Below are 24,775 nucleotides of genomic sequence, written 5' to 3' on the forward strand. Positions count from 1 at the left end.
TGCTTTAATGTAGAACCTGCTAGATCCTAGGCAATCCTGATTGTGTTTCCTCTACATTTGAATTGTTTCTTTATAACTGCTTACAGTATTTTCTCCTTGATTGAGTAATTCTGGAATTTAGCTTCTTTAATCCTTGGAGTTTTCATTTTTCTTTCAAGAGGCAATTGATGAATTCTTTCAATGACTATTTTACCCTCTTGTTCTAAGATAACAGGGCAATTTTCTTTGATGATTTCTTGAAAGATGCTGTCCAGACTCTTTTTCTTCATCGTGGCTTTCTGACAGTTCAATAATTTTTAGATTGTCTCTCCTTGGTCTGTTTTTCTGGTCAGTTGTTTTTCCAATGAGGCATTTTACATTTTCTTCTATTTTTTCATTTTTAAAAATTTTGTTTGACTGATTCTTGATGTTTTAGGGTGTCATTCACTTCCACTTGTCAAATTCTAATTTTTATGAATTTTCTTCAGTTAGCTTTTTTTAACCTTTTACATTTAACCAATTGTGATTTTGAAGGAGTTGTTTCTTTCTGCATATATATTCCTTTTCACTAAGTTTATTTCATTTATCTATCTATCTATCTATCTATCTATCTACCTACCTATCTATTTATTTTGCTGAGGCAATTGGGGTTAAGTGACTTGCCCAGGAATACACAGCTAGAAAGCATTAAGTATCTGAGATCAGATTTGAACTCAGGTCCTCCTGAATTCAGGGTTGGTGCTCTATCCACTATGCCACCTAGCTGCCCCAAGTTTATTGTTTTAAGGAATTTTTTCTTCAATATATTTTTCCCATTTTGCCAAATTTATTTTTAAGGGGTTTTCTTCAGTCAATTTCTGTACTTCCTTTTCCAAGCTGTTGGCTTTTTTCTCCAAACTTTCACAATTCTCCTGCACTGCTCTCATTTCTTTTCCCTATTTTTCTTCTATCTCTCTTTTAAGATCCTTTTTTCCTCTTCCAAGAGAATCTTTTGACCAATTCAAACTCTTCTTTGAGGCTTTATCTGAGAGCATTTTGCCTTTGCTTTCCTTTTCTGAATTTGTATTCTGATATTTCTTTCTCCATAGCAGTTCGTTATAGTTAGAGCTCTTTTTTGCTTTTTTGCTCATTTTTAAAGGTCAAATTTAGGGCATCCTAGGGCACAGGGGAGATTATGCTGAGCATTCTCTACAGGGGGTCAGGGACTTATCACAGATTGTGATGGGATAAGTAGTGCTGCAAGGTTTCCCAAACTGTGCTGGATAGACTTGGCTAAGTCCTGACTGTTGTGCTGGATTTGGGGGCTCATAATTTATCTTCTATAGTTATATTGATGGTCTCACAGCTGGTCTGCTGATCCATTGGCCTTCTGAACCAGGATAAAGTAGCCAATGCTATTGTATTTTGTCTAAGAGCCTCTGCTAGATTCCTCTGCCAGGCTTCTACACTGTACCTGTGCTGGGCCACATTCCCTCCTGCTCAATTGAGACAGACCTTTCCTGAGCTCCTTCCAAGATATTTTAAGCTTAAAAATTATTATACTCCAAATGTTTATGGTTATGTCACTCCAAAATTCATTTAGAGGTTTGATCTAGTGTTGATTCTGAGGGAAGCTGGGGAGAGCTAAGGAACTCTTAGTCATCTTGGCTCTTTCCCCTAATTCTACCTTATTGTATCTACAAGTCTTTTCAATGTTCCAATGGAAATTTAGCATTCCACACTAATTAAAAATTTTTTGAATAATTTTTTACACTTCAAAAGTTCTACTTTATGACAATTTAAAATGTATGTGTTTTTTTTTTGTGTGGTTTATTTATTTTATTTTTAAAGAAACAGTTATGTAAGGGGAAGTATCAAGACAAAGTATTAGAGGAAAATATAAGGATATAAGGAAGGAACGCTTGAGTTGGAGGTGGTGGAGGGGATGAGCAGGCTTCATTGGTACTTGTGATATTCCCAGAAACAGGTGAAAGATTTCAAAAGCTAGAATTTCAGGAAGCAGAGATGATTGGATATATGAATAGAAGTTGCAAGGTGAGATTGGATAACAGTTTAGTTTGTCTGAACACAGAGCATATAAAAGACAAACATGCTTAATAATATTGGAGGTTGGAAACACATTGTAAAAGATCTTTACTGCTGGGCTAATGTGCTTGCATTTTATCTTAGAGATGTCACCATATTTGGAACTAAAGAATTTAGGTTAAAATTTTGGCTCTATTTTTTACTACCTATGTGATCTGCGCAAAAAAAAAAAAAAAAAAAAAAAAATCATGTCCTTCAAGGGTTTCAGTTTACTTATTTCCAAAATCCCTGATGATGCAGGGAACTGTGGAAGGTTTTTAAGTCAAGTAGTAAGTGGACTGTATTCAAACATTAGGAAGATGGTTTTGACAGATGTATAAAAAATAGATTAGAAAGGTGGAAGGCAACCCAGAAATAATGGGGCCTGAACTTAGTTGGCGACCGTATAAGTCAGATGTGAAAAATGTTATGGAAGGAGAAATTTATAGAATCTGATTATGTCAGTAATAAAAAAAGAAGAATTGAGACAAGTATGAGGTTTTGAGCCTTGGGGACATGGATGAAAGTGGCCCTCCCAACAGAGGTAGATTAGTTCTGAGCTGGAGCAGATAATGAGTTCAAATTTATGACTAGTTATTTTGTTTATTTTGAAAACTTCCTCTGCTAGAACATATTAAGAATTAGAAAAATTTAAGGAAGACATTTCTATATTTTTTTCTATATTTGTTATAATTCTGTGAATGATTGGTTGTTTTATTATTTTCTGATATATTCACAATTTGTTAAAAAGTTTAAACTTGTAACATCTTGAGAATTTTTTGTAGCCTCTATTGTTGTCTGTACAGATTTTGCTAATGGAGTTATTTTATCAATAAATCTAGTTCTTACAGCAAGCTTGATGGATCTTCTGCAGTTCACTAGTTGGTTTGAAAGTTGAAAAAATTGTAAGATATAGTTACTTCAAAAAGCTTACAAATGTATTTAACAAAATGGTACTGTCACATATGAATTATTGAAGAAGTAATTGTCCAAATGTATAATACTAGCTTAAATGCAGTTGTGGTTTAGAGAAAAGAAAGACAAATAATTTTTTGTTTGAGGGAATGATAGCGGAACTGGGGCTTGAAAGATAGGTTCTAAAAATATTCATAAGCCAAGAAGAAAGTCTATTCCAGGTAGGGAAAGCAGCAGGACTAAAGACTGTTATGAAAATATCCAATGATTTGTTTATAGGTATTGCTGCCAATGATAGTCATTCTCACACAAAGACATTTTAAGTCCATGTTTTTAACATACTTGGAGCATGGACTCAGGATTCTAAATACCCACTGAGATATAGATGAATCTTTAGGACTATACAGTTACCATTTACAGCAGAGAAGGGGGAAAAAAAGATATAATTATCCAAAAGAAAGGGTGAAGATTTACATTTCAAAGATAACTTGTAAAATTTATAGCAGACTAATGGAGAAGGAAGTTTACATGTGAAAAATAATAGGAGAAAAATTATAGGTGGTAAATTGATAATACTGGTTCATTTATCAAATGGTTATCTTAAAACAGAGCCAGAGTTCTTTTACTCTTTACTGGCTTATCATCTTGAGTTTATTTTTGGAAGCTACAGCTTAATGCCATATCATAAAGAAAGCCTCAGCCAGGGATATGATTTTTTCTTACAATTAAAATAGCTAGGCTGGAGCGAAGTAGAAAACTCTTATGACATTAATTCTCTTCCTTCCCCCTCCCCTTTTTAGCCATAGATTGAAAAGAAATGTAAGTCTGTGATCATATTCTTATACATCCTGTCAGTCTCCTCTGGATGCCTCAGTACTAATTTTATGACAAACATTTCCAAAAGCAATTACAAGTATTGGTTAGTATTGAGTACAATAGTAAAACAAGAGCAACATAATAAAAAGTATTGGCAGTATATCATAATTTCCTTAGTTTAGCATATCTTAGCCATCCAACCCCAAATATTCAGTAAATAGCATATTTCTTATTCTGTTATGCATTTAGTCATTCCATGAAGATATTTACTTCTGGGAATTTCCCTTGGAAATTCATTGACAAAGGAGTCTGTACTAGATTAATGTTTACAAAATGTCCAATTCAATTTAATCATCCCGATATCCTTAATTAAAACATCTGTTGTTAGTAGTACCTGGAATAGGTCTCATTTCCAGGGTAGTTTTGGAGAGGTGTTCCTTTCAAATAGTCTACCTCCCAGTTTCTAAGCCACTTGCAGAAGTTACCTAAGTAATGCTGTTTAAACTTGCTAGTGCTAAAACTTATTATAATTGAGTAAAATCTGAAAAAAATCCAGTCATGCTGATCTTCCAGCAATTAGTACAGGAGATGAAAACCAGTTCAGATCTTATGGAGCTAACCTTATAAACAACAGGATCATGAAAAGAGCATTAAATTAGAATATTTGTACTTGATCTTAAAGTCAAGAACTTCAATCTTCTCATATAACCTATTTTATATTTGCTTGAATCCAGTATATAATATGAATAATGGTATTCATAAACCAGAGGAAGAATCAGATTTTGAAAAATAAGTCCCTTTTGTATCCTGATATTATTAGTGATACTTCAGACAGAAAAAAAAAATCTTCCATTTAGTAATAGTTCACCAAATAAGATACAATATATTTTTAAGTTGAATCTTTATTTTAAAAACTTATTTACCTTATTAAAACCTGTTTCTTATAATTACTCATTAGTAGTCATCCTAATTTGAAAACTGCCATTTTAAATCAAGCAATTAGACCAGACTAAGGATTTCAATTGTAGACTATAATTATCTCTTTTTCTGGAGCTTCTACAGAGGAGTCTCTGTAGAGTACAAAGCACAGGCCCTAGTGATAATTATCTAACTCCAATAGAAATTTAGCAAGTATAATATATGTATATGTCTCTGATTTTGTGGGGGTTTTATCTTTTCTTTGTCATAGATGGCCAATCCTGGTTTGAAATTCTAGTCTTTATTTAGCTTTATGAATTCAAGTTCTGAGGAGCTCCTGTGTTCCTTAATGGAGTCTGAATAGCAGTGTTAGGAACTTCCTACATGGAGAAAATGACCAGTGATAGAAAGGGGACTCTAAGCCTGATATGATTATCCAAAATCTTTTGGAGTTGTGGCAAATCTTGACTTTACTAAATATAGTGTACCAGCCAAGGACAGTGGTACTCTGGTCCATAGCATGCTGCTCAGCAGGGCAAAGCCAAGCCTCTTCTGAGTATCCTAGTGTGCTAGCACTCAGGCCCATGATCCTGCTCCTGACCCTGACCCAGCATAGAATAGTGACCACTATCTTGTCCAGGCATTTGACATGGCAAAAGAGGTATTAGACAGATACAGGTCCCTTGGATCTCTTCCTTTAAAATGTCTATTCATATCCTCTGATTTTTCCTTTTTTTTTTTCTAAAAAAAGGGTAAATTTAATTTAAAAATTTTAATTGCCCACAAGATGAAGAGACAAATTAAATAATTGAAAAAGAGTCCTGCCTTAATATGTAGGTTTGGTATCAGAAATCTAAGAATGATCAGGAATTGTCTGGAAATAAACACATTTTAAGGAAGGAGGGTTCTTGATTATTTCTAAATAGCAAAAAAGTATCAGAGGCTGTTCTTTTGAATACCAGCTTTTCTCATAAAGGCTATTGTCAAGAGTCTCTACTTTTCCACACAGGAGAAAGTCTTAGTTTCATCCAACTCTCAATGGAGTAGCTACTAATACAACTGCATCACCTTGGACAAACAGCATTGGAATGTTCCAATTGGTTGATTTATAGATATCCTCATAAGTTTCTTCATCAATTTCTATAGTTGTCAGTCTCTTCTACTTCTCCCAAAATTATATATAATAAGCATACAATTTTCCTCATAGTTCTTGGTCATTTCTCATTTTCATATAAATTTGTTCATCTAGATTGAGCCTAATGAGATCCAGGAGATCCTCTTCAGTATAGGCGGTCTTTTCCTGATCCGTATCATCTGCCATGTTTCAAATCTGTTTCCCCTAACTTTTTGTGAATTAGGCACTGGCTTCTCTATCCAATGTTTATTATTTGAACTCATTATGTCTAGTCTCCTTCCTTTTTCCGCCATAAGGTTCTCTGATTATATCTTTTATATTTCTTCTTTATTTAAATTCTTTGTTGTTACAGTCAGTTCTGTTATAATGCATACTTGGAAAAAGTGAATTTATTTTATTACAATTGATATATTAGAGAACAATCTGAAATAATGTAAAAAACTTTTTTTTCAGATTTTTGTCTTTGAGAAACAGCTAGAAAGTTGCATTATTTCATAATAGCTCACAAGCTGCTACCTTTCCAACACCCACTTCCACAAGCAAACTTCAGGTTCTTTTATAGATGAAAATGCAGTGTTTATCATTTATCTTTTAGTTTAGGAGGAGATTTAAGAGGAGGAGGGCTTGTTTGCACTGATGTAATTCAAATTTCACTCCCTAACATATACTCCTCACTACCTTCTTCATCAGTGTCCCTGCTATGGAATTGCAACCTACAATGGCTACCTTCTCAGCCTTTGCTATAGACTTCATCAGCATGGAATCATGTACAAATCAAGCAGCAGCCCAAGGCTGCCACTATTTCTTAGTCATTTAAAATTTTGCTGCCATTTTTATAAGATAATTTACTATTTTTTTTTAATGTGTCAATGATAAAATTTTTGACTCTAACTCAGTTTCCCTCAGAAGCTGTTTTTTTTTTTTTATTATGTGGTTTTGATACCATTTTGACTTTTAGGAATACATATGTCCATTATAGCAGAACTGATTACAATATGCTACAGTCTGCTTATGTACACTTATTCATGGATCTGTTGTTGCTTTTAGGCTGAAAGCTATGTTTTAGCCAAACCGGATAAGTAACTATTCTCAATTCAAGCTGTACACTTTTTTTTTTTACAGCTTAATAAATATTTGTATTGATTTTTGACATAATCTTGTTCACTTATATGTGTTTTAAATTTTTATCTAATTTTTAATTTTTGGAATAAAACTAATATTTCCATAATATAGTATGATAAAAAGATCACTAGGCATAAAATTGCAAATCCATTATGTACAACTTGCTATTCCTTTTAAATATATAATAAAGTTATCATATAAATTTCTTTTTTCCCTTTTTTTCTTCCCTCTTCCCATCCTAGAGATGATTACCATTAGATACATATATGTGTATATATTATTATATTTGCATATGTGAAATTATTCCATACATCTAGTTATTAGCTTTTTCTCTGGATGCAAATAGCATCTTTTTATGTTTTTATTTTTAATTTGTATATTTATCATAATCAAAATAAATGACAGGCACTCAAAGTCATTTTTAAACAATACTTTCCGTGTCTTTCTAAGATCATTGAGTTTATCATAAACTTTTTACCTTATTTTTTTCTTACACTCTTTCCTATGTTAACTTCTTTCTCCACTGCCATTTAATTTCCTATCCATTCTTTTTAACCCAACTCAAAATTCTATCTTTTCAATAGAAGCCTTCTCTCTTCCTCCTTAGTGAATTTTCCCATCTTCCTAATCATATAGCACTTTGGTTAAACATCTTTAATGACTTTAGTATGTACTATTTTATAATATAGTCTAGGAAGTAAGTTAGTGAAGCATGGGGAATAATCTGAAATAAGCCTAGAAAGGTAGGAGCTAGTCTATGGAGTGCTAAAAACCCAGATTGAGAAATTTGTATCTCATGGTACAAGCAATAAGGAACCACTTGAGATTTTTGAGCAGGTATTCTCTGACTAGACTTGGAAATTGACAAGATGAGGGTCTAAAGACTGAATTTTGTCTGTCAGCTAAAATCCTCACTGGACCTTGCCTGAATACCCTGAAGCTGCTTTCTCTGCTAACCTAGTGCTGAGTTTTTAAGCTATTGGACCTGGGCTAGCCTTAGAATCCCATTGGACCTGTGCCCTCAGCTGGGTCTGACTTGTCTTAGAATCTTTATAGGATGGAGGATTGGAGTGGGGGGAGCTCAGTGGATTCTTGGGCTGTGTGAAATAATCTAGAGGTGATTCTATTTCTTACTAGAGTGGTTCATCTTTACGTACTTTACAAGTGTTTGCATATGTCAGAATCAATACTCAAATATCAACTTTCTCTTAGTTCAGGTTCAATGTTGGGAGAAAATATGAGGCTCTCAAAAGTCATTGAATATTTAAGACAAAGAGGTTTACTTTGCTTTAATGATGCAAGAATATGCAATAAGAATGCAGTGGCATTTAGCTCCCACAGATATTGTCTACTCCTCTCCATATGGAAACTCATCAAGTCATCATGGTAGGAGATAGTGACTCTCATGGGTTTCAGAAAGCTGCCACCAAGTCTGTAGAGCACAGAAGAGGAAAAGGACCTTAGATAAATAGGCAACTAGATCAAAGAATTGAGTAGCTAGATCAAAAAATTGAGGTGGGAATAGTTTTGTCCTTTATTCCATGCTGGGCTAAGAAAAGGCTGGAGAGATAAATGAAGATGAATCAGCCAGTGCCAATGGGCCAATCAAATTCTTGGGGTTCCTTTGCCTTCACTGAGGTAAAATTGCCCTATATAGTAGAAGAAGCTGTGCTAAAGAGATGCTGTCTCATTATAGATGGTCAAAAGACAATTGATAATAATGAGACTAGAGCTCAGAAGAGAATTTAAAGCTAGACAAATAGTTTTGAGAATCATTTGCACAAAATTGAAAGTTGAACCCATGAGAGCTGAGAAAGTCATCAAGTAAGATAGTTAAGAGAAAGAAGATAAAATAGACCAATAGAAAACTTTGGGGGACTCCTATTTGAAACTCTGTCAAGTAAAACATTGCTTCCATTTGCTTTATTTTTCTTATTTGTATAATGGAGATAATAATCATTATTACTTCACAATGCTCATTTATGCTAACAAAACAAAAAGCCTGCAGGTACAGACACACAGGGATACTTTTTAATATTAATATCTAAAGCCAAAAGCAACAATCATATGTGATGGAAATACTCTAGCAGCTTTCCCAATAAATGTTGAAATGTGGTAAGGTTGGCTACTCTTTCTAGGGATAATACTCCCTATTATTAGCAATAACAATGAAGTGAGAAAAAGAAATTAAAGGCATAAGAACAGTTAAAGAAAAAACAACTATATCTTTTTTTGTTAAAACATGGTTTACTTAGCAAATTTTAAGGAATCAGCAAAGAAATTAATGGAGTAGATTTATTAACAGTGCAGGTTATAAAACATGCAAAAATTGATAGCATTTACATAAATCAAGAATAAAATTCAAGAGGCAATGATGGAAAGGGAATTTCCATTTGAAATACTTGAAAATGAATAAAATATCTGAAAGTCAATCTATCAAAGTAAAATCAATTCAAATATTAAAAAATGCTTGTTAAAAAAAAAGTTTAAATAGTTGAAAGAAAATTAAGAGCTTCTCATTGGGCCAAACTAATATAATAAAAATGGTAATATGGCCAAAGTTTATTTATTGTTTTAATGTGACATAGAAAGGAATACTTTACATAATGAAATAAAATATTAACAAAATTAATTTATGGGGACTAAAAAACTAAGCTATCAAAGGAAATAATTTTAAAAGGTAGGAATAAGGAAGAGATATTACTTCCTTATAGTCCTCAAACTGTAGTAAAAAAGTAATAATCAAAATCATTTAGAACTGGGGAAAAAAGGAAAAATAGATTAATGGAATGAACTATAAAAAGGAGACTGCGAAGAGAATAAAAAACTCCTTATTTAATAAAAACTGGGAAAACAGGAAAGCATGTATGAGTCTAGGAGCAGCAATCTTATATGTATCTCAAAGTTCTTCACAACCTGACCAGCAACCATGTGCAAGGTTGTATTTTCTCCAGTTCCAAAATGGAAACTGTCAAGAATCAACCGATTGTGGATGCCCTAAAAAAAAGAACAGATTTCCCCTCACAAGCTCACTGTTACTGCAGTTGGTATAATTGGCATGGCATGTATCCTCAGTACATCAATGAAGGATTTGGCTAATGAATTTATCTTAGTTGATATCATAGGGGAAAATGACTAATTTCCAACATGGCAGCCATTTCCTCAGAACATCAAAGATTGTCTTTGGCAAAGACTATTCTATGACTACAGATGCAAAGCTGGTTGTTTTTACAGCTGGGGTACAATATCATGAGCAAGAAAGTCATCTGAATTTGGTTCAGTATAATAGCTTTAAATTTACCTCTCCCAATATTGTTTAAAATAGCTCTAATTGCAAGCTGCTTGTTGATTCTAATTCAATGGATATTTTGACATATGTGACATGGATGCAAAGTGGTTTTTCTAAAAATCATGTTATTGGAAGTGGTTGCAATCTAGATTCTGCTTATTTCCATTACTTAATGGAGTAGAGAGTGTCTACTCTTCAAGTTGTCATGGATAGGTCCTGGGGGAAATCTCTCTGAGAATACTATAATGTTCCTGTTTAGAGTAGTATGAATTTTCCAGCGTCTTGCTAAAAAAAATCTTCATCCTGCTTAGGAACTGATGCTGATTCAGAGAATTCAAAAGATCTTCATAAATAGGTGGTTAAAGTCCTTATGAGTGATCAAGCTGGGCTATTGGCTTGTCTGTAATAGATCTGGCAGAAAATATATGAATATTAGGAGAGTACTTCCAATTTCTACCATGTTAAAGGCCTATATTGTTTTAATGATAATGTCTTCTTCAGTATCCCGTGTATCTAGAAGCAGAATGGGATTTTAGATATGGGAAAGATAAATCTCTAAAGAAGGAGGTTTATTTAAAGAAGAGTACAGATACAATTTGGGGAATCCAGAAGAAGGTGTAATTTTAAAGCTTTTTAATTTGCTAACACTTTACTGTCTAAAGAACATGACAGTTATGTGATTATGTATGAGTTTTTCAAGAATCTTCAAATTCTTCCTCTGATTAATGATTAAACACCAGTGTAAAGCAGAAATGTAAAATCTATGAACACTCCCTGGTTTTCTCCTAAAGTTAGAAATGGAAAATAATACTGGGAAATAATATGGCAACTCCTATTTGTTAAACCCTGTTGTTTGTGATGCAGATATGATTTGTTTTGTTCAGTCACAATGGTTGCTGTTAAAGTCAGAATCCTATAGGTGTATAAGTACTTACTTTGTAGGTGCCATAGCTTCCCTTAGGTCTTTTGGTTCCTGGATATAAAATACCATAGAGTAGTAACATTTTGCTGATCAATGGATTACCTTTGTGACCCCTCTGTTTAGGCTCTTCATCATGGCCTCACATATCACCTTTTCAGATGACTCAATTGTGTTTATTGAGACAAACAGTATCTTTTGAAGTATTGAGGCAATTAAGTGATTTGTCCAGAGTCACACAGCTAGCAAGTGTCTGAGGTTGGATTTGAACTGACTCCAGGTTCAGTGTTCTCTCCATTTTATTACAATGAATAATGAGAAATATAACCAAATAAGTCTTCCACCCATTCTTTTCAGGACAGCTAGGTGGCCTTGTGAATATGTTGAGTTCACATATTCTTACATATTTGAGTTCAAATCCAGTCTTAGACACTTATTAGCTGTATGACAATGACTAAGTCATTTTCCCTCAAATTTTCTCATCTGTAAAATGAGTCAGAGAAGGAAGGCCAACCATCCCTGTATCTTTGCCAAGAAAATTCCAAAATGGAATCACTGAGAGTCAGACAGGATTGGAACAACTCAATAAAAAACAACCTCTTCTTTTCAGTGCATCATGATAAAGAATATCCTGCTATATTTTCTATTTCTTAGACAAATACATACCACATTAAATCCATGATATACATTTATGTATGTATATAGAGCATACTTATACATTCCCTTAAATATATAAGTGAATAGAAACAAACATTTATGCATATAGAGCATATATTTCTACTCCATTATCATGTAAGCATGTATAATATATTCATACATTATTAAAAAATAATAATAAATAGCACTTACATAAGACCTAATATAGATATATATATATGTATATATATATATATATCTTAACCGAAAATATTCATGGAGGAAGTCCACAAATTGCTGATATATCTGCATTTCTTTGACTGGCTACTAGTTGCTACTTCAGGTCCATTATAACCCCAATTCAACTAAACTATACTTAAAGTGATAAAAGCACTGGCTCTGGAATTTGAGGATCTAAATCAGACTCTGTCTCTAATGCCCACTACCTCTTAGCACCAAGTCATAAGCCTTCATAAGTCTCAGTTTTCTTATCTATAAAATGATGGGATGGGGGGTTGTATCAGATAGCAATCCTTTTTAGTTTTAGATCTGTTTCTCTATTTTTATTGTTTACCAATTTGAAAATATTGCTGTTTTCAACTTTTATTTTTTCTGTATTAGCTAAGATGAAGAATGTGAATATGAGATATCCATTTAAATAGGATAGTTTTGTGTTTTCAGTATATTAGTTTGCAGTTTTGAAGAATATGGAAAAGAGGGGAAAGCTGGTTGAATAGAGACTAATTTATAGGTTAGTACAATAGTACATCTAGGTAGGAGGTAAGGAAGTCCTAAAATTGGATGATAGCTATGTTAGCAAAGAGATGCTTCATAGGTAGAGTTGGAGTTACAATTGACAAGATTGTCAAGTGATTAAAAATAGGATGAGAAAAAAATGAAGTTGGTTGTGAGGTAGCAGGCCTGGGAAATTGGATGAATAGTTGTGCCCTTAAAAGAAATAAGAAAGTTTAGAAAAGGTTATTTTGGACACTACTGAACACAGATCCAGGTAGAGAGGTTTAATAGATGGTAATATGACAATGAGTTCATGAGAGAGAAAAAAGCTCGATATTTAGATGTGATTAGTTTGAAAAGATAGAGAACATGATTTTTGATGAGGAAGAGAATTCATGTTATATAATATGAATATATTAATATAAATGCCCTTCAACATTTGCCCTTTTTAGTGTCCTTCATAAAAAGAGTATTTCATTCAATGAAGGCAAAATACAGTGGGATTAGAACTCTTCTTTATTACTTTGTATCTTTGGATTGTTGAATATAAAAAGTATTTCCTTAGTAGAGCAAAATGTCTTAAATGTTCATCCACCATGCATATGTCAAAATAATTTAAATTTCTTGAAAGGGGTCATCATAGAGGTAACTTTGCTTAATAACCCTCTGATTATTGATATCAACTGAGGTGTAAAAAAGGGAGATGTTCGCTAAAGGTGTTTGTTATCATAGCAGATACATAGTGCAGAATCCAAAGAAAAGTTGGATTTTCTAAAGATGAGGTCCTCCAGATACACTTATATTTATGAATGATGTTGTCCTAATTGCATCGTGCTTTGGTATACTGCAGAGACCCACAATAAACCAGAGTTCAATTTAATTATTCACATTTAATTCAATTATCCCACAGGAAATTTATTAAATTTTAATAATTTAATAATTCAATTAATAGTTAATTAAATCATTAATTTTATTATCTATGCAGAAAAACCTGAGTGAATATAAGAAGTCTTATTTTAACACCATGACATATACTCGGATTGATAACTCCCTAAGCTGCTCCATTAGCACATACATGTTTTTAAAAAATTAAGATCAATTTATTATACATTCAATTTTCTTTTTTATATTTGTTTACTATAATCTTGAGTTCCAGATTCTCTCCCTTCTTCCTTCTCCTCCTCCAATCCCATTTTAAAAGGCACATGTGAAATGATGCAAAACATTGCCATGCAAGTCATTTTGCAAAAGAAAATATAGATCTCCTCTTCACCAAAGAAAACACTCAAGAAAAATAAATTTGAAAAAAGTATATTTCAACCTGTATTCACACACAATCAGTTTTTAATCTGGGTATGGATAGCATTTTTTCATCACAAGTCTTTCAGGATAGTCTTGAATAATTGTATTGCTGAGAATAGCAAATGATTCCCAGGTGATCATCCCACAACATTACTATTATTTTGTGCACGGTACATTGCATTTCATGGAGGACTTTTGAGGCTTTTCTGAGAACATCCTGCTCCTCATTTGTTACAGAACAATAGTATCCCATCATAATTCCACAAATTATTCAGCCATTCCTCAATTGATAGTCACCATCTTATTGAAAAATAAATTTTCAATTCTTTTCCCTAAAGAAAGAGCTGACACATATACTGTAGACAAGAAACTTCCAAAGGATAGGTCTGGAGCAGGAAGAGGAGAGCAAATTTTACCTTTGGGAAATTACAAACTTCTCCCTGAAATAAAGGGCCATCTTATCATTCTTCTAATGACACTAAATTTCTGCAAATTGAGGAACACCACCATTTTCAGAAAATTAAAGTTTCAGAAATGATGATAAGGTGTTAATAGGCTACAGCTAGAGAAGCAGTGAAAAGCAGAGACAAATATAATAGAGATGTGAGCCAATCATGAGTGAAGTAAAGAGCTGCTATATACTCAATATCAAGATAGTTTTTTTATAATAGCTTTTTAATTTTCAAAATACATGCAAAAGTAGTTTTTAATACTCACCCTTGCAAAATCTTGTGTTCTCCTTCCCTCTCCCCTAAATAGCAAGTAATTCAGTATAGATAAAATATGTGCAATTCTTTTAAGCATATTTCCACCTTTATCATGCTGTACAAGAAAAATCAGATGAAAAAGGAAAAAAAAATGAGGAAAAAAACCAAGCCAATAAATAGCCAAAACAAAAAGCGCCAATAATATGTTGTATTCCACATTTAGTCCCCATAATCCTTTCTCTGGGTGCAAAGGGCTCTCTATATTACAAGTCTATTGGAATTGAATGCCAAGAGATCTTGAGGAAGGTTCCCAGTATCTTGAAAGGAGTGAGTGACCTCTTATGGAAGATTTACAGGGGAATATGGACAGATTTGTGAAGGATGAGTAGGCAAGGTACAGTTTACACTTTGGGATAGATTAGTAACATCAGTAAGAGGCATCAAGTTCTTTTTTTCTTTCTTTTTTTTAATTAAATTTTTTTTAGTCATCAGATTTTTAAAATATTTGTATTAATGTCTTATTAATGTCTGTTAGGTTGAAAATCCCTTGAAGGCAGGGAATTTGTTCTTCACATTTGTATTTTTAGTATCTAGCACAGTTACTTGAACATGATTTAGACCAAATAAATATTTTTAAATTGAATTTTGGATTAAAATATATATACATATATACATGTATGTACATATATACATATATTCCTTCACTAAATGGAAGCAAAACATGGTTGTTGTTCAATAAACATTGTCTTTCTTAACTTCATTTTCATATATTAAATAAAAAAGGAGCTTATACTCAACTGATTGGTTGGTAAACGTACATTAAAAAAAAAAAGAAAACCAAACCTAACTTGTCTTTTAGTCACTTTAAAATTTTTTTTTACTATTTATTTAAATTATTAAATAGAATAAAAAGGTATCTTCAAATAGAATCTTTTTTTTTTTTTACATTGAAAGGAACTTTAAATAATTCTGATTTTTTTCAAGATTAACTCCTTTTGTGTTATATGTTCTGCTCAATCAGGTAATTTATAAAACCTATTACCAATTACTTTAAACAATTATTATCCAGTGGTTTTTTTTTTTTTTTTTTTTTTTTTTTGTCACTTTTGTGTAACAACAGGTGAAATGTTAGACATATGGAACTCTCATAAAAAAATCATCTACTACAGTTGAATGCATGGAAAATTTTATAAAATTCTAAACAAAGCTTTTTTTTAATGCAAAAGTTGCATGATTTTATGAGTGGAATTGGTTTGTTGTTGTTTTTTTTAATATGGAGAAAATAATGGAGGAGTGAAGAAAAAACCTAGAATTCTAAAGTCCCATGTAGTCCTGAAACTCTGATCATAAAACTCCCATCTTAAAGTGGGTATAGAACTATTTTGAAGAGGATTTAATAATGAGATCATGCATTCCATATTGGCAAAATGCTTTATAGGATGGCAGAGAGTCAGGAATCATTGAGTCTTAAGTAGAGATGCAGATGTTGATATTGTCCTAAAAGAAGTAGAGCCAAATTTATAGTCTTATAGTTCTAAGAGCAAGAGAAAAATTGAACAAATGAAGCTTTTGTGATTATATACGAATTGAGAAATGGTTTTCATTCATTTTCTATCATTTAAATTTGATTTTTTAAAAAAAAATTTATTCATGTGCTGTTGTTTTTTTCACATTAGCAACATTTACAGATAAGCCTGACTCCAAGAGAAGTTTCATAACACAGTAGAACAGCTAAGAAAAACTAATATAAAAATCTCTTCTGAAAATGCGTGAATCATTTTATGTCTGTAGCCGTTTTCTGACCTATATTAAAAAAAAATTAATGGTGATCTATTTTATCTCCCTTTCATTTCTCCTCCATTAAAAAAATAAAAATAAAAAACCTAACAAATATGCATTGTGAAGCAAAACAAATTTCCTCAACTATATACAGTTTTATCCCGTTTCCTGACTCTATCACCTCTTTTAGTGAAGAATGTGTTTTATTTTATAGATTCTGAAATCTATAGCTCTTAAAGAGTTTTCAAAATTTTTTTTCTCTATAGTATTATTGTATAAATCATTCTGTTTCTGCCCATTTCATAATTTGGTTTATAAAAGCCTTCAAAATTGTTTATTTTTATAATCTTATAGCATAGTGTTCTCTCTGTTCTGCTGAGTTTACTCTTTAATCAGTTCACAATTCACATAAGTCTTTGTTTTTAAAATCATCTATTTTCTTATTTTTTACAGCACAAGAAAATCTTCATATTCATATACCATAATTTGTTCAGTCTTTTCTCCACTGTTAAACGTCCTTTATTTTCTAATTGTTTCTTTTCCCCACCAATATATTTTTGTGTAAAATCAAAACAACTTTTTCTTCTTTGTTCCATTTTGGTTTAGGCCTACTAGGAGTAATAGGACACATACTGTTCAATAACTTTTTGTATATCATTCTTAAATGTTTTCCAGAATAGTTGAATTTATTCACAGATCCACTAATAGCTTATCAGTGTGCCTCAAAAATTTTCTTTTTGTCTTCTGTGCTTCTTTGGTAATACAAGATGGAAAAACAATTGTTTTAAATTTCAGTTTTCTAATTTTTATTTCATATGATTACTGAGAGCCTGGGTGTCTTCTTTTAAGAATTGTCAGTTCATATTTGTTCCTTATCTGTTTTGGAAATGAGACGGAGAAACCTATTGTAAAGTTTCCCCCCAGCTAATTATTTCCTTTTTAATTTTCACTTTATCAGATCTATGCAAAACATCTTAATTTTAGATATTAAATATTATCCAATTTATCTTCTGTGATTCTCTTTATTCCATATAAAACCAAGTACTTTTTTTCTATCCATAGATTTACAAGTTGATTTTTTCCGCCTCATGTTTGATTAAATTTAGTAAGACTTTAATCTTGAAGATATTACTTTTTGGAGCTTATTTTGTATGGGTAGTGTGTTGGCCCAAATCTAATTCACCCCATTTGTTATCCAATTTTCTCAATATATTTGGTCAAATTGTGAATCCTTATCCCAATAGGTGGGTGTCTTTATGTTTACTGAATATTTACTACTAGGATACTTTTGCATTTTTACATTGTATACCTAATTTACTACAATCAATTTTCCTTTTTGTCCATACCAATTGTTTTTAATAATTTCTTATTTGCAATGATTTGAGATATGGCACTGTGCCTTTTCCCATTTCTCTTCATTATTTCTCTTGAGATTCTTGATTTTTTTTTCCTCCCTAGAGGCATCTATGTGGTACAATGCATAAGAACATTGAACACAGCATTAACAAGATTATATGACAATCAATACTGATGGATGACTCTTTTCAACAATAAGGGAATTCAGTCCAGTTCCAGTAGTCTTGTGTTGAAGAGAGCCATCTGCATCCACAGAGAGGAATGTGGGAACTAAATGTGGATCACAAGATAGTATTTTCACTTTTTTTGTTGGCTTTTTGTTTTCTTTTTCATTTTCATTTTCCCTCCTTTTGATCTGCTTTTTTTGTGCAACATGATAAAATGGAAATATGTAGAAAAATGCACATGTTTAACTTATAACATACTTGCCATCTAGGGGAGGGAGTGGGGGAAAGGAGGGAAAAAACACAAGATTTTGCAAGGATGAATGTTGAAAACTATGCATATATTTTGAAAATAAAAAGCTTTAAGAGAGAGGGGGAGGGAAGGAAGAAGGGCCTCTTTTACCTACTTTAAAAAAATCAATTTCTGAGAGGAAGATCCTCAGAGTTTCTGGCCAAAACACAGTCACTATCTACACTCAGTCTTTAATATCAAAAGTTGCATATCATAGGTATCTGATAACTTTTCCTTCTTTCCTCCACATGTATTTCATCATTATTTTTCCTCATTTTATAAAATAGTCCTTTTTGAACTTGATTAGTATGACAATAAGTAAATTTAATTAGAAATTGTCAGTCATTATATTTGCTCATTATACTCATAAACAATATTTTCTTTTTTATTCAAGTTTTTTATTTCCAAAATATATGCATGGCTAATTATGTAGTTTATATCTATCAATACTTTTACAAGCTTTTTAATTTTCAAAAAATATGCATGGACAATTTTTCATCATTAACCCTTGTAAAACCTTGCGTTCCAATTTTCCCCTTCTTCCCCTCATGCCCTCCCCTAGATAGCAAGCAATCTAGTATGTGTTAAATATGATAAAAATATACATTAAATCCAATATATGCATAAATATTTATACAAGTATCTTGATGCACAAGAAAAATCAAATCAAAAAGGGAAAAATAAGAAAATAAAATGCAAACAAACAAACAACAAAGAATGAAAATGCTCTGTTGTGACCTACACTCAGTTCCCATAATCCTCTCTCTGGATACAGATGGCTCTCTTCATCACAAGATCATTGGAAATGGCCTCAATCATCTCATTGTTGGAAAGAGTCATATCCATCATAATTGATCATCGTATAATCTTATTGTCATGTATAATGATCTCCTGGTTCTGCACATTTTACTTAGCATCGGTTCAAGTAAGTCTCCCCAGGCCTTTCAGTATTCATCCTGCGGATAATTTCTTATAGAATAATATTCCATCACATTCACATACTATAATTTATTCAGCCAATCTCCAATTGATAGGTATTCCCTCAGTTTCCAGCTTCTTCCCACTACAAGAAGGACTGCCGCAAACATTTTTGCCCATTGTTTCCCTTTCCCTCTTTTAAGATCTCTTTGGGATACAATGCTGCAGAATGTAAGAGTATGAACAGTTTGATAGCCCTTTGGGCATAATTCCAAATTGTTCTCCAGAATGGTTGAATCAGTTCACAACTCCACTAACAATGTAAGTAATTAATATTTTACCAAATTGGGTACCTGTTGAGGCTATTCTCACACTCCACTACCACTAATCTATCCTGAATTCTTGGGCCTAATCAATCTTACCTATGTTTTAAGTCCTCAGAAATCCTTGGGCAGTTTGAGCACAACAGAGCACCCAGGAGTTTTGGCAGACAAGCTTAGGTTTTATTCACACAGTTTACACCTCACTCTCTGACCTCCTGCACTCTTAGTATCTCTGCCCAAGCCAAACTCCAGATGGAAAGAGTGTGAAAAAGGGTGAAATCCTTTCTCCTCCAAGCTTATATGGGTCTATGAGGTCACAGGGACAAGCCAATCGATGATGAAGATTTACATCCCCAACTTGATGAGATCTCAGAGTGAGATTTTGGGATTCCCGCCATGGCTGGAAGTCCCACCCACGAAGGAAGTCCCTAAGTACTCAACTCCAATCACATCGGGGGACCTTGAGACCATTGGCCTACTACATCTCAATTGCACTTGCCTTGCCTGACACCTTTCTAATGGACCCTCACAAATCCCCTTTCTTTCAAAGCGGGGGATCGCTCATCCCATATCAAGCTACTTAACATCAGCTATAGTTTGCTTGATCAAGGAGAGCACCATGCTTAAGGAGGCAGGAAGCAACAGACCAATTAACCACTCACTAGAGTCATGCCCAAGGAGAAAATACCAAAGAGGCAGGATGTCAATGAGATAGGATGTCACCATGATAGGATGTCACAATTCTGCACAATTCTCACAATTCTAGTACAATTGCCACAATTCTAGTGCACTGACATATATGACACTTGTCACAATTCTAGATTACAATTCTAGCTCATCATAATTCTAGCTCATCACAATTCTATTGTACTTGTCACAATTCTAGATTACAATTCTAGCCCATCATAATTCTAGATTACAATTCTAGCTCATCACAATTCTATTGTACTTATCACAATTCTAGATTACAATTCTAGTTTATCACAATTCTATTGCACTTGTATACATCTTATTGAAAGAAATCACAGATAAAGGTGCACTAAGCAAAGTCTCACATAAAGGTGTAACATTGTCTCGGTAACATTGGCAGATGGGCGGTTGGTTTTTTCATCTACTAATTTAAAAGCATAGTCCTTAAATTGAAAGCATAGGGCAAAGCCTTTCCCCAGGCCACCAAATGGCGAATAGCCATAGGAGAAACAAGCAGGCTCATTGTCCATTTACAGTCTGTTTATACTGTACATCACCCCAGACAGTCCATGTCAGCTGCTACACTGGAGCTGTGCCTGCTGTCTCTGGTATCACGGTCAGGAGGGACATTGCTGCCATCAGCGTCTGGAGGGATGCTGACATCTGGTCAGTCCCTCTGGCTGTTGTCTGGTCCTTTTCTTGGATCCCCAGGTCACAAATGTCTCTGGTGGGGATCCACTCCTCTGCTGTTAGCTCTGCATCTAGAATGAAAGGAATGTACCCGGGGCCCCAAACCCTGACCCAATTTGGGCCTTTCCAAATGCCATCCAGGCCTTTCCACATCACTGTGGAAAGTTCTTGTCAAAAGGACAAAGAAAAGTCAGATAAAAGTCAGTCAATCTGTCACTTAGGTGCACTTTCTGTGTATGCCAGAAGTGCATTGCTAAGGTAAAATCCAAAGAATTTAAAAATGTAAAATCGAAATAACTTAAAAATGTAAAATCAAATTTAAGAATGTAAAAAAGAGTTTAAAAAATGTAAAATCAAAATAAATTAAAAATTGCAAGCAATCACATGTATGTATTGCCACATCTTATGCATATCCTAAAATTCCCTCCTCTTGTTTAAAAGGGAACATCTTGGGGTATAGTCTGTCCAGTAATGACTTGGCTAGTAGGGTTATAAGAAATGCCAATGGAATGGGCAAAGTCAAATTCAATACAAAAAGACCTAAAGGCAGAAAATTTATAAGCCAATCCATAACCTGTCTTAAATGCATGTGAAATTCCTACAATGGAAAGATGGTTGATCACATGCCTAACTGCTTCTCCAGATTGGAGTGAAGCCATAAAGAACTGAGAATGTATATCCACAGTAACATGGATGCTCTGCCTTTTAAAATGAGTAATGTCTAGTGGTCTTAAAACATTAAATTTCAAACCATAAGGGTTTTGTCCTATAGGGAGCATAGAAGAGTGAAAAGAAAGACAAGCTGTACAACCTTTTGCTATGCTCCTAGCTTTCCCTTTACTTGTCACAATTTGCAAATATAAGGCTCCAACAGCCTGATGATATGATTTGAAAGTCCACTCTGAAAATAAGATATGTAGGATAAAATATTTATCTGAGTGCTTTCTCACTGGCTCTTGAAGTTCTTTAAAGAGCTGATAATATATATTAAAAACTACAAATTTTATTTGAGCTGTGGCAATTCTTTGTACCACCTCTATTGAATAAGCCAAATCAAAAGTTATTTTTACATACCCACTTGCAAGGCTTAAAGCTGTAGCCAATAAACTTTTCCACTCTGGGATAGTTTCACAATACATATCAATTTGTGCATTGATACGAGACATATATAATCCACCAGGTCTTGTCCTAGATAATTTTACTACTTTCTCAATGGCTTGTATTGAAATTGCAACTTCAAGCACTGGATAAAATTTAAATTTTTTATCCAATTGTGCTGGGAGGTTCACTCACTTCATGCGGTCTCCTCAATGAAGGATTTGTATGGGTGACTTTTTTATAACAAAATTTGATATTTTTTTTAAGTTATTTTTTCAGCCATATTAGATAAAGCCAATTCCTTCCTTAGATCCCCTAGTGCTTTTTTAAGCTAGTATTGTGCGTTTAAAGCACCATTTCCTCTTAAAGGTAGTACTACCTTAACTCTTGGAGATACTTTTCTCGCAAGGGCAAGGTCATCGGCCACATGCCTTTGATTCAAAGTAGAGCTGTTCTTTATGCCATGTGGCAAAGCTGTCCATTCAAATTCTTTGTAGGCTCAGCTGAATTAATGCTGGGTACTGAAAAAGATAAATTCCATCATATCCTCCTCATCTAGGGAAATAAAATTCTTAATTCTAACTATTCCTAAAGCAATTGAGATGGAAGCCCAGGCTGAAGAGCTTCTACTGTCTCCATGTGTCCATTTACTTTTCTTGGATCAATAAACATTCTCCATTCCCAAAATTTCCTTTTTATAACAAAATTAAGGGGATTCCAAGGACTTAGAGAAGCTTGTAAATGTCCTTGGTTAAGTCTTTTCTGTCTATGCCTAGTGAAATTTGTATTTTTAAAGAAGTCTCTTCCCCACTGATTAATAGGGGATCTTCCAACTGTAAGATAAACAAATTTTTCTGTCTTATTTTTAAATTTCTATTTCCAAGAGGTAGTACTAATTTTAGCTATCATAGATCCTTTTATGCTAGACATATAGGTATTTGCTGTGGTCTTTGATCAATCATTAGTCCAGCTGGCACATCTAATAGCTGTATTATCTACATCTGTGTCTACCAACCTTTTCAACGGTCTGCCATTCATATAGATAATGAGCAAAGGACACTGGGCTATGAAAGCTTCGGTCCATAATCTCCTTAAATTCTTTCGCCTAAAGTCAAAGTTTGAATTACTAATATTGAACTGTATCCCAGGAGTGTGAATCAATAGATCTGATGTTACTTCTCCTGGATCATAGATCACACACTATCTATACTAGTGATTAAGACAGCAGTTTCCCAAATCGTTCTATAAATAAACACTGTTTTATAAATACTCGTAGCGGGTTGGGCAATCAAGCCAACCTCTGGAAGTGAAAAATCCAAGAGGTGAGCAAAAGGGTTCCAACTCTCCAAAGACTATCTGTTGTGCCACAGTTCCCTTTTAATGTCCTGACCCAGTTTCCCCAATTGTCCTATTCAGTTACTCTGCCTCAGGTTATAACCTTTCCCTCTTAATGTTTGATGAGATAAAGGTTTTATATCTTTAGATTATAAACATTTCTTCTTAAAGTTTGAGAGGATAAAGGTCTTTATCCATTTTAGACATCATTAGAATATCAGTAACCTCTCCAGTACCTCCCTCCATTGTATCATCCTAGGTGCTTCCCCCCATTAGGTGATTATTCTTGTTATCCTATTAAAAAAATCTTGCTCAGGGCTGGATTCTATGAGAGGATAGTCTCATTCAGCCCTGGGACCAACCATGGATCCATTGGGTCCCAGTGTATCTCTATGAAATTGTTCTTTAATCACCATCTTGCTCAGTTTCTCCAGCATTACATATCCTTGTAGTTCTATAGGTATAAAACTCCACTACAATGGAGTCTGCTTAGACTTAGAAACTAACTGAGCTGTGTTTTTAAAAATTTTCTGAATTACTGTCCTCAAGATGCCACAAGTCTTTTTTGCCTCGGGCCATAAAGCCTACTCCATTAACTGTTACTTTTTGAATTTGAATCGGCCATTCAAGAGGCTAATCAATTTTTGTAACAGATATATCAGCTCCAGGATTCCTAGGAATGGCCTGTTTGCTCTATAAATAGTACACATGGGTTTTTCTTGCCCAATCAGGAGTAAAATTCACATCACCAAAAGAATGTAATGGGAGTGCTTTAGCAAGTGGATGATCTCCCTTTAAGTTAAAAGGTTCCATGTTTTAATGTCAATTATCAATTAATCAAATATCAATTAATATCAAAACAATATCAATGTACAATCACAGGTGCATAGTCTGAATCTACTAATCTATCTCCAGCCTTAGGTTGTACCTCAACGTGTGCAGTAGCCTATGGGTTAATGTTAAAACCCTCAAGTGCATTCACCAAATACTGTACATATTTCTCATCAAGGTCTGATCCTAATCTATCTAATATGTTTTGGGGTACTCATGGGATCCCCTCACCAGTTTCCCTGAATAGCAGTATTATTTCTCTTCCTGGTCCTACAAAATTCTTCCATGTGGCTTATTTTGCCCCAAGCAAGATCAAAGGATTCTCCACCTTCTATTGGCCGCTTATGGCATTGGGCTGGGAGAAGTCCTTTTCTGCTATAGCTATAACATTTCTTTCCTTCTTCCTTCCTGTCCTTCTGTGTGATTCCCTGAGCTATAGCTGAGGCCATCGCCTTCAGCTTCATTACATTATAATTTCAGAGATAAAAGTTTCTTTATTGAGTCCAGCCACTACGCTCCTGCCCACCTTATTCATTCCCTCTTTTAACAATTGCCTGAAAAGGTCAGAAGCACTATTTTCCCCTACAATTCTGTCACCTGCTGTTTCTAACCAGGACACATTGAATAGATTCTCAGAGTCCCTGTTTTATTGAAGATGTTGCTTTGCCCGCCCCTCCTTATTTATCCTCTCCCAAGCCTGCATAGCACACTGAGATAGGAGCAAACACACTCACAGTGTAGAACATCTGAGCCCGAGTTGTG

The 24,775-nt window shown here is 33.7% G+C and overlaps 1 protein-coding gene and 2 pseudogenes across 4 annotated transcripts in view; 2 read left to right on the top strand and 1 right to left on the bottom strand.

The window, feature by feature from the left end:
• The window catches only part of MAPK10 (mitogen-activated protein kinase 10), a 174,204-nt gene that overhangs the window by 41,287 nt on the left and 108,142 nt on the right, over positions 1-24,775 (top strand). The window lies entirely within an intron of this gene.
• LOC127542139 (U6 snRNA-associated Sm-like protein LSm3) lies at positions 5,717-6,107 on the bottom strand (annotated as a pseudogene).
• On the top strand, positions 9,417-10,859 carry LOC127542138 (L-lactate dehydrogenase A chain-like; annotated as a pseudogene).

The sequence above is a fragment of the Antechinus flavipes genome, chromosome 6 (assembly GCF_016432865.1).
Source record: "Antechinus flavipes isolate AdamAnt ecotype Samford, QLD, Australia chromosome 6, AdamAnt_v2, whole genome shotgun sequence".
NCBI lineage: Eukaryota > Metazoa > Chordata > Mammalia > Dasyuromorphia > Dasyuridae > Antechinus > Antechinus flavipes.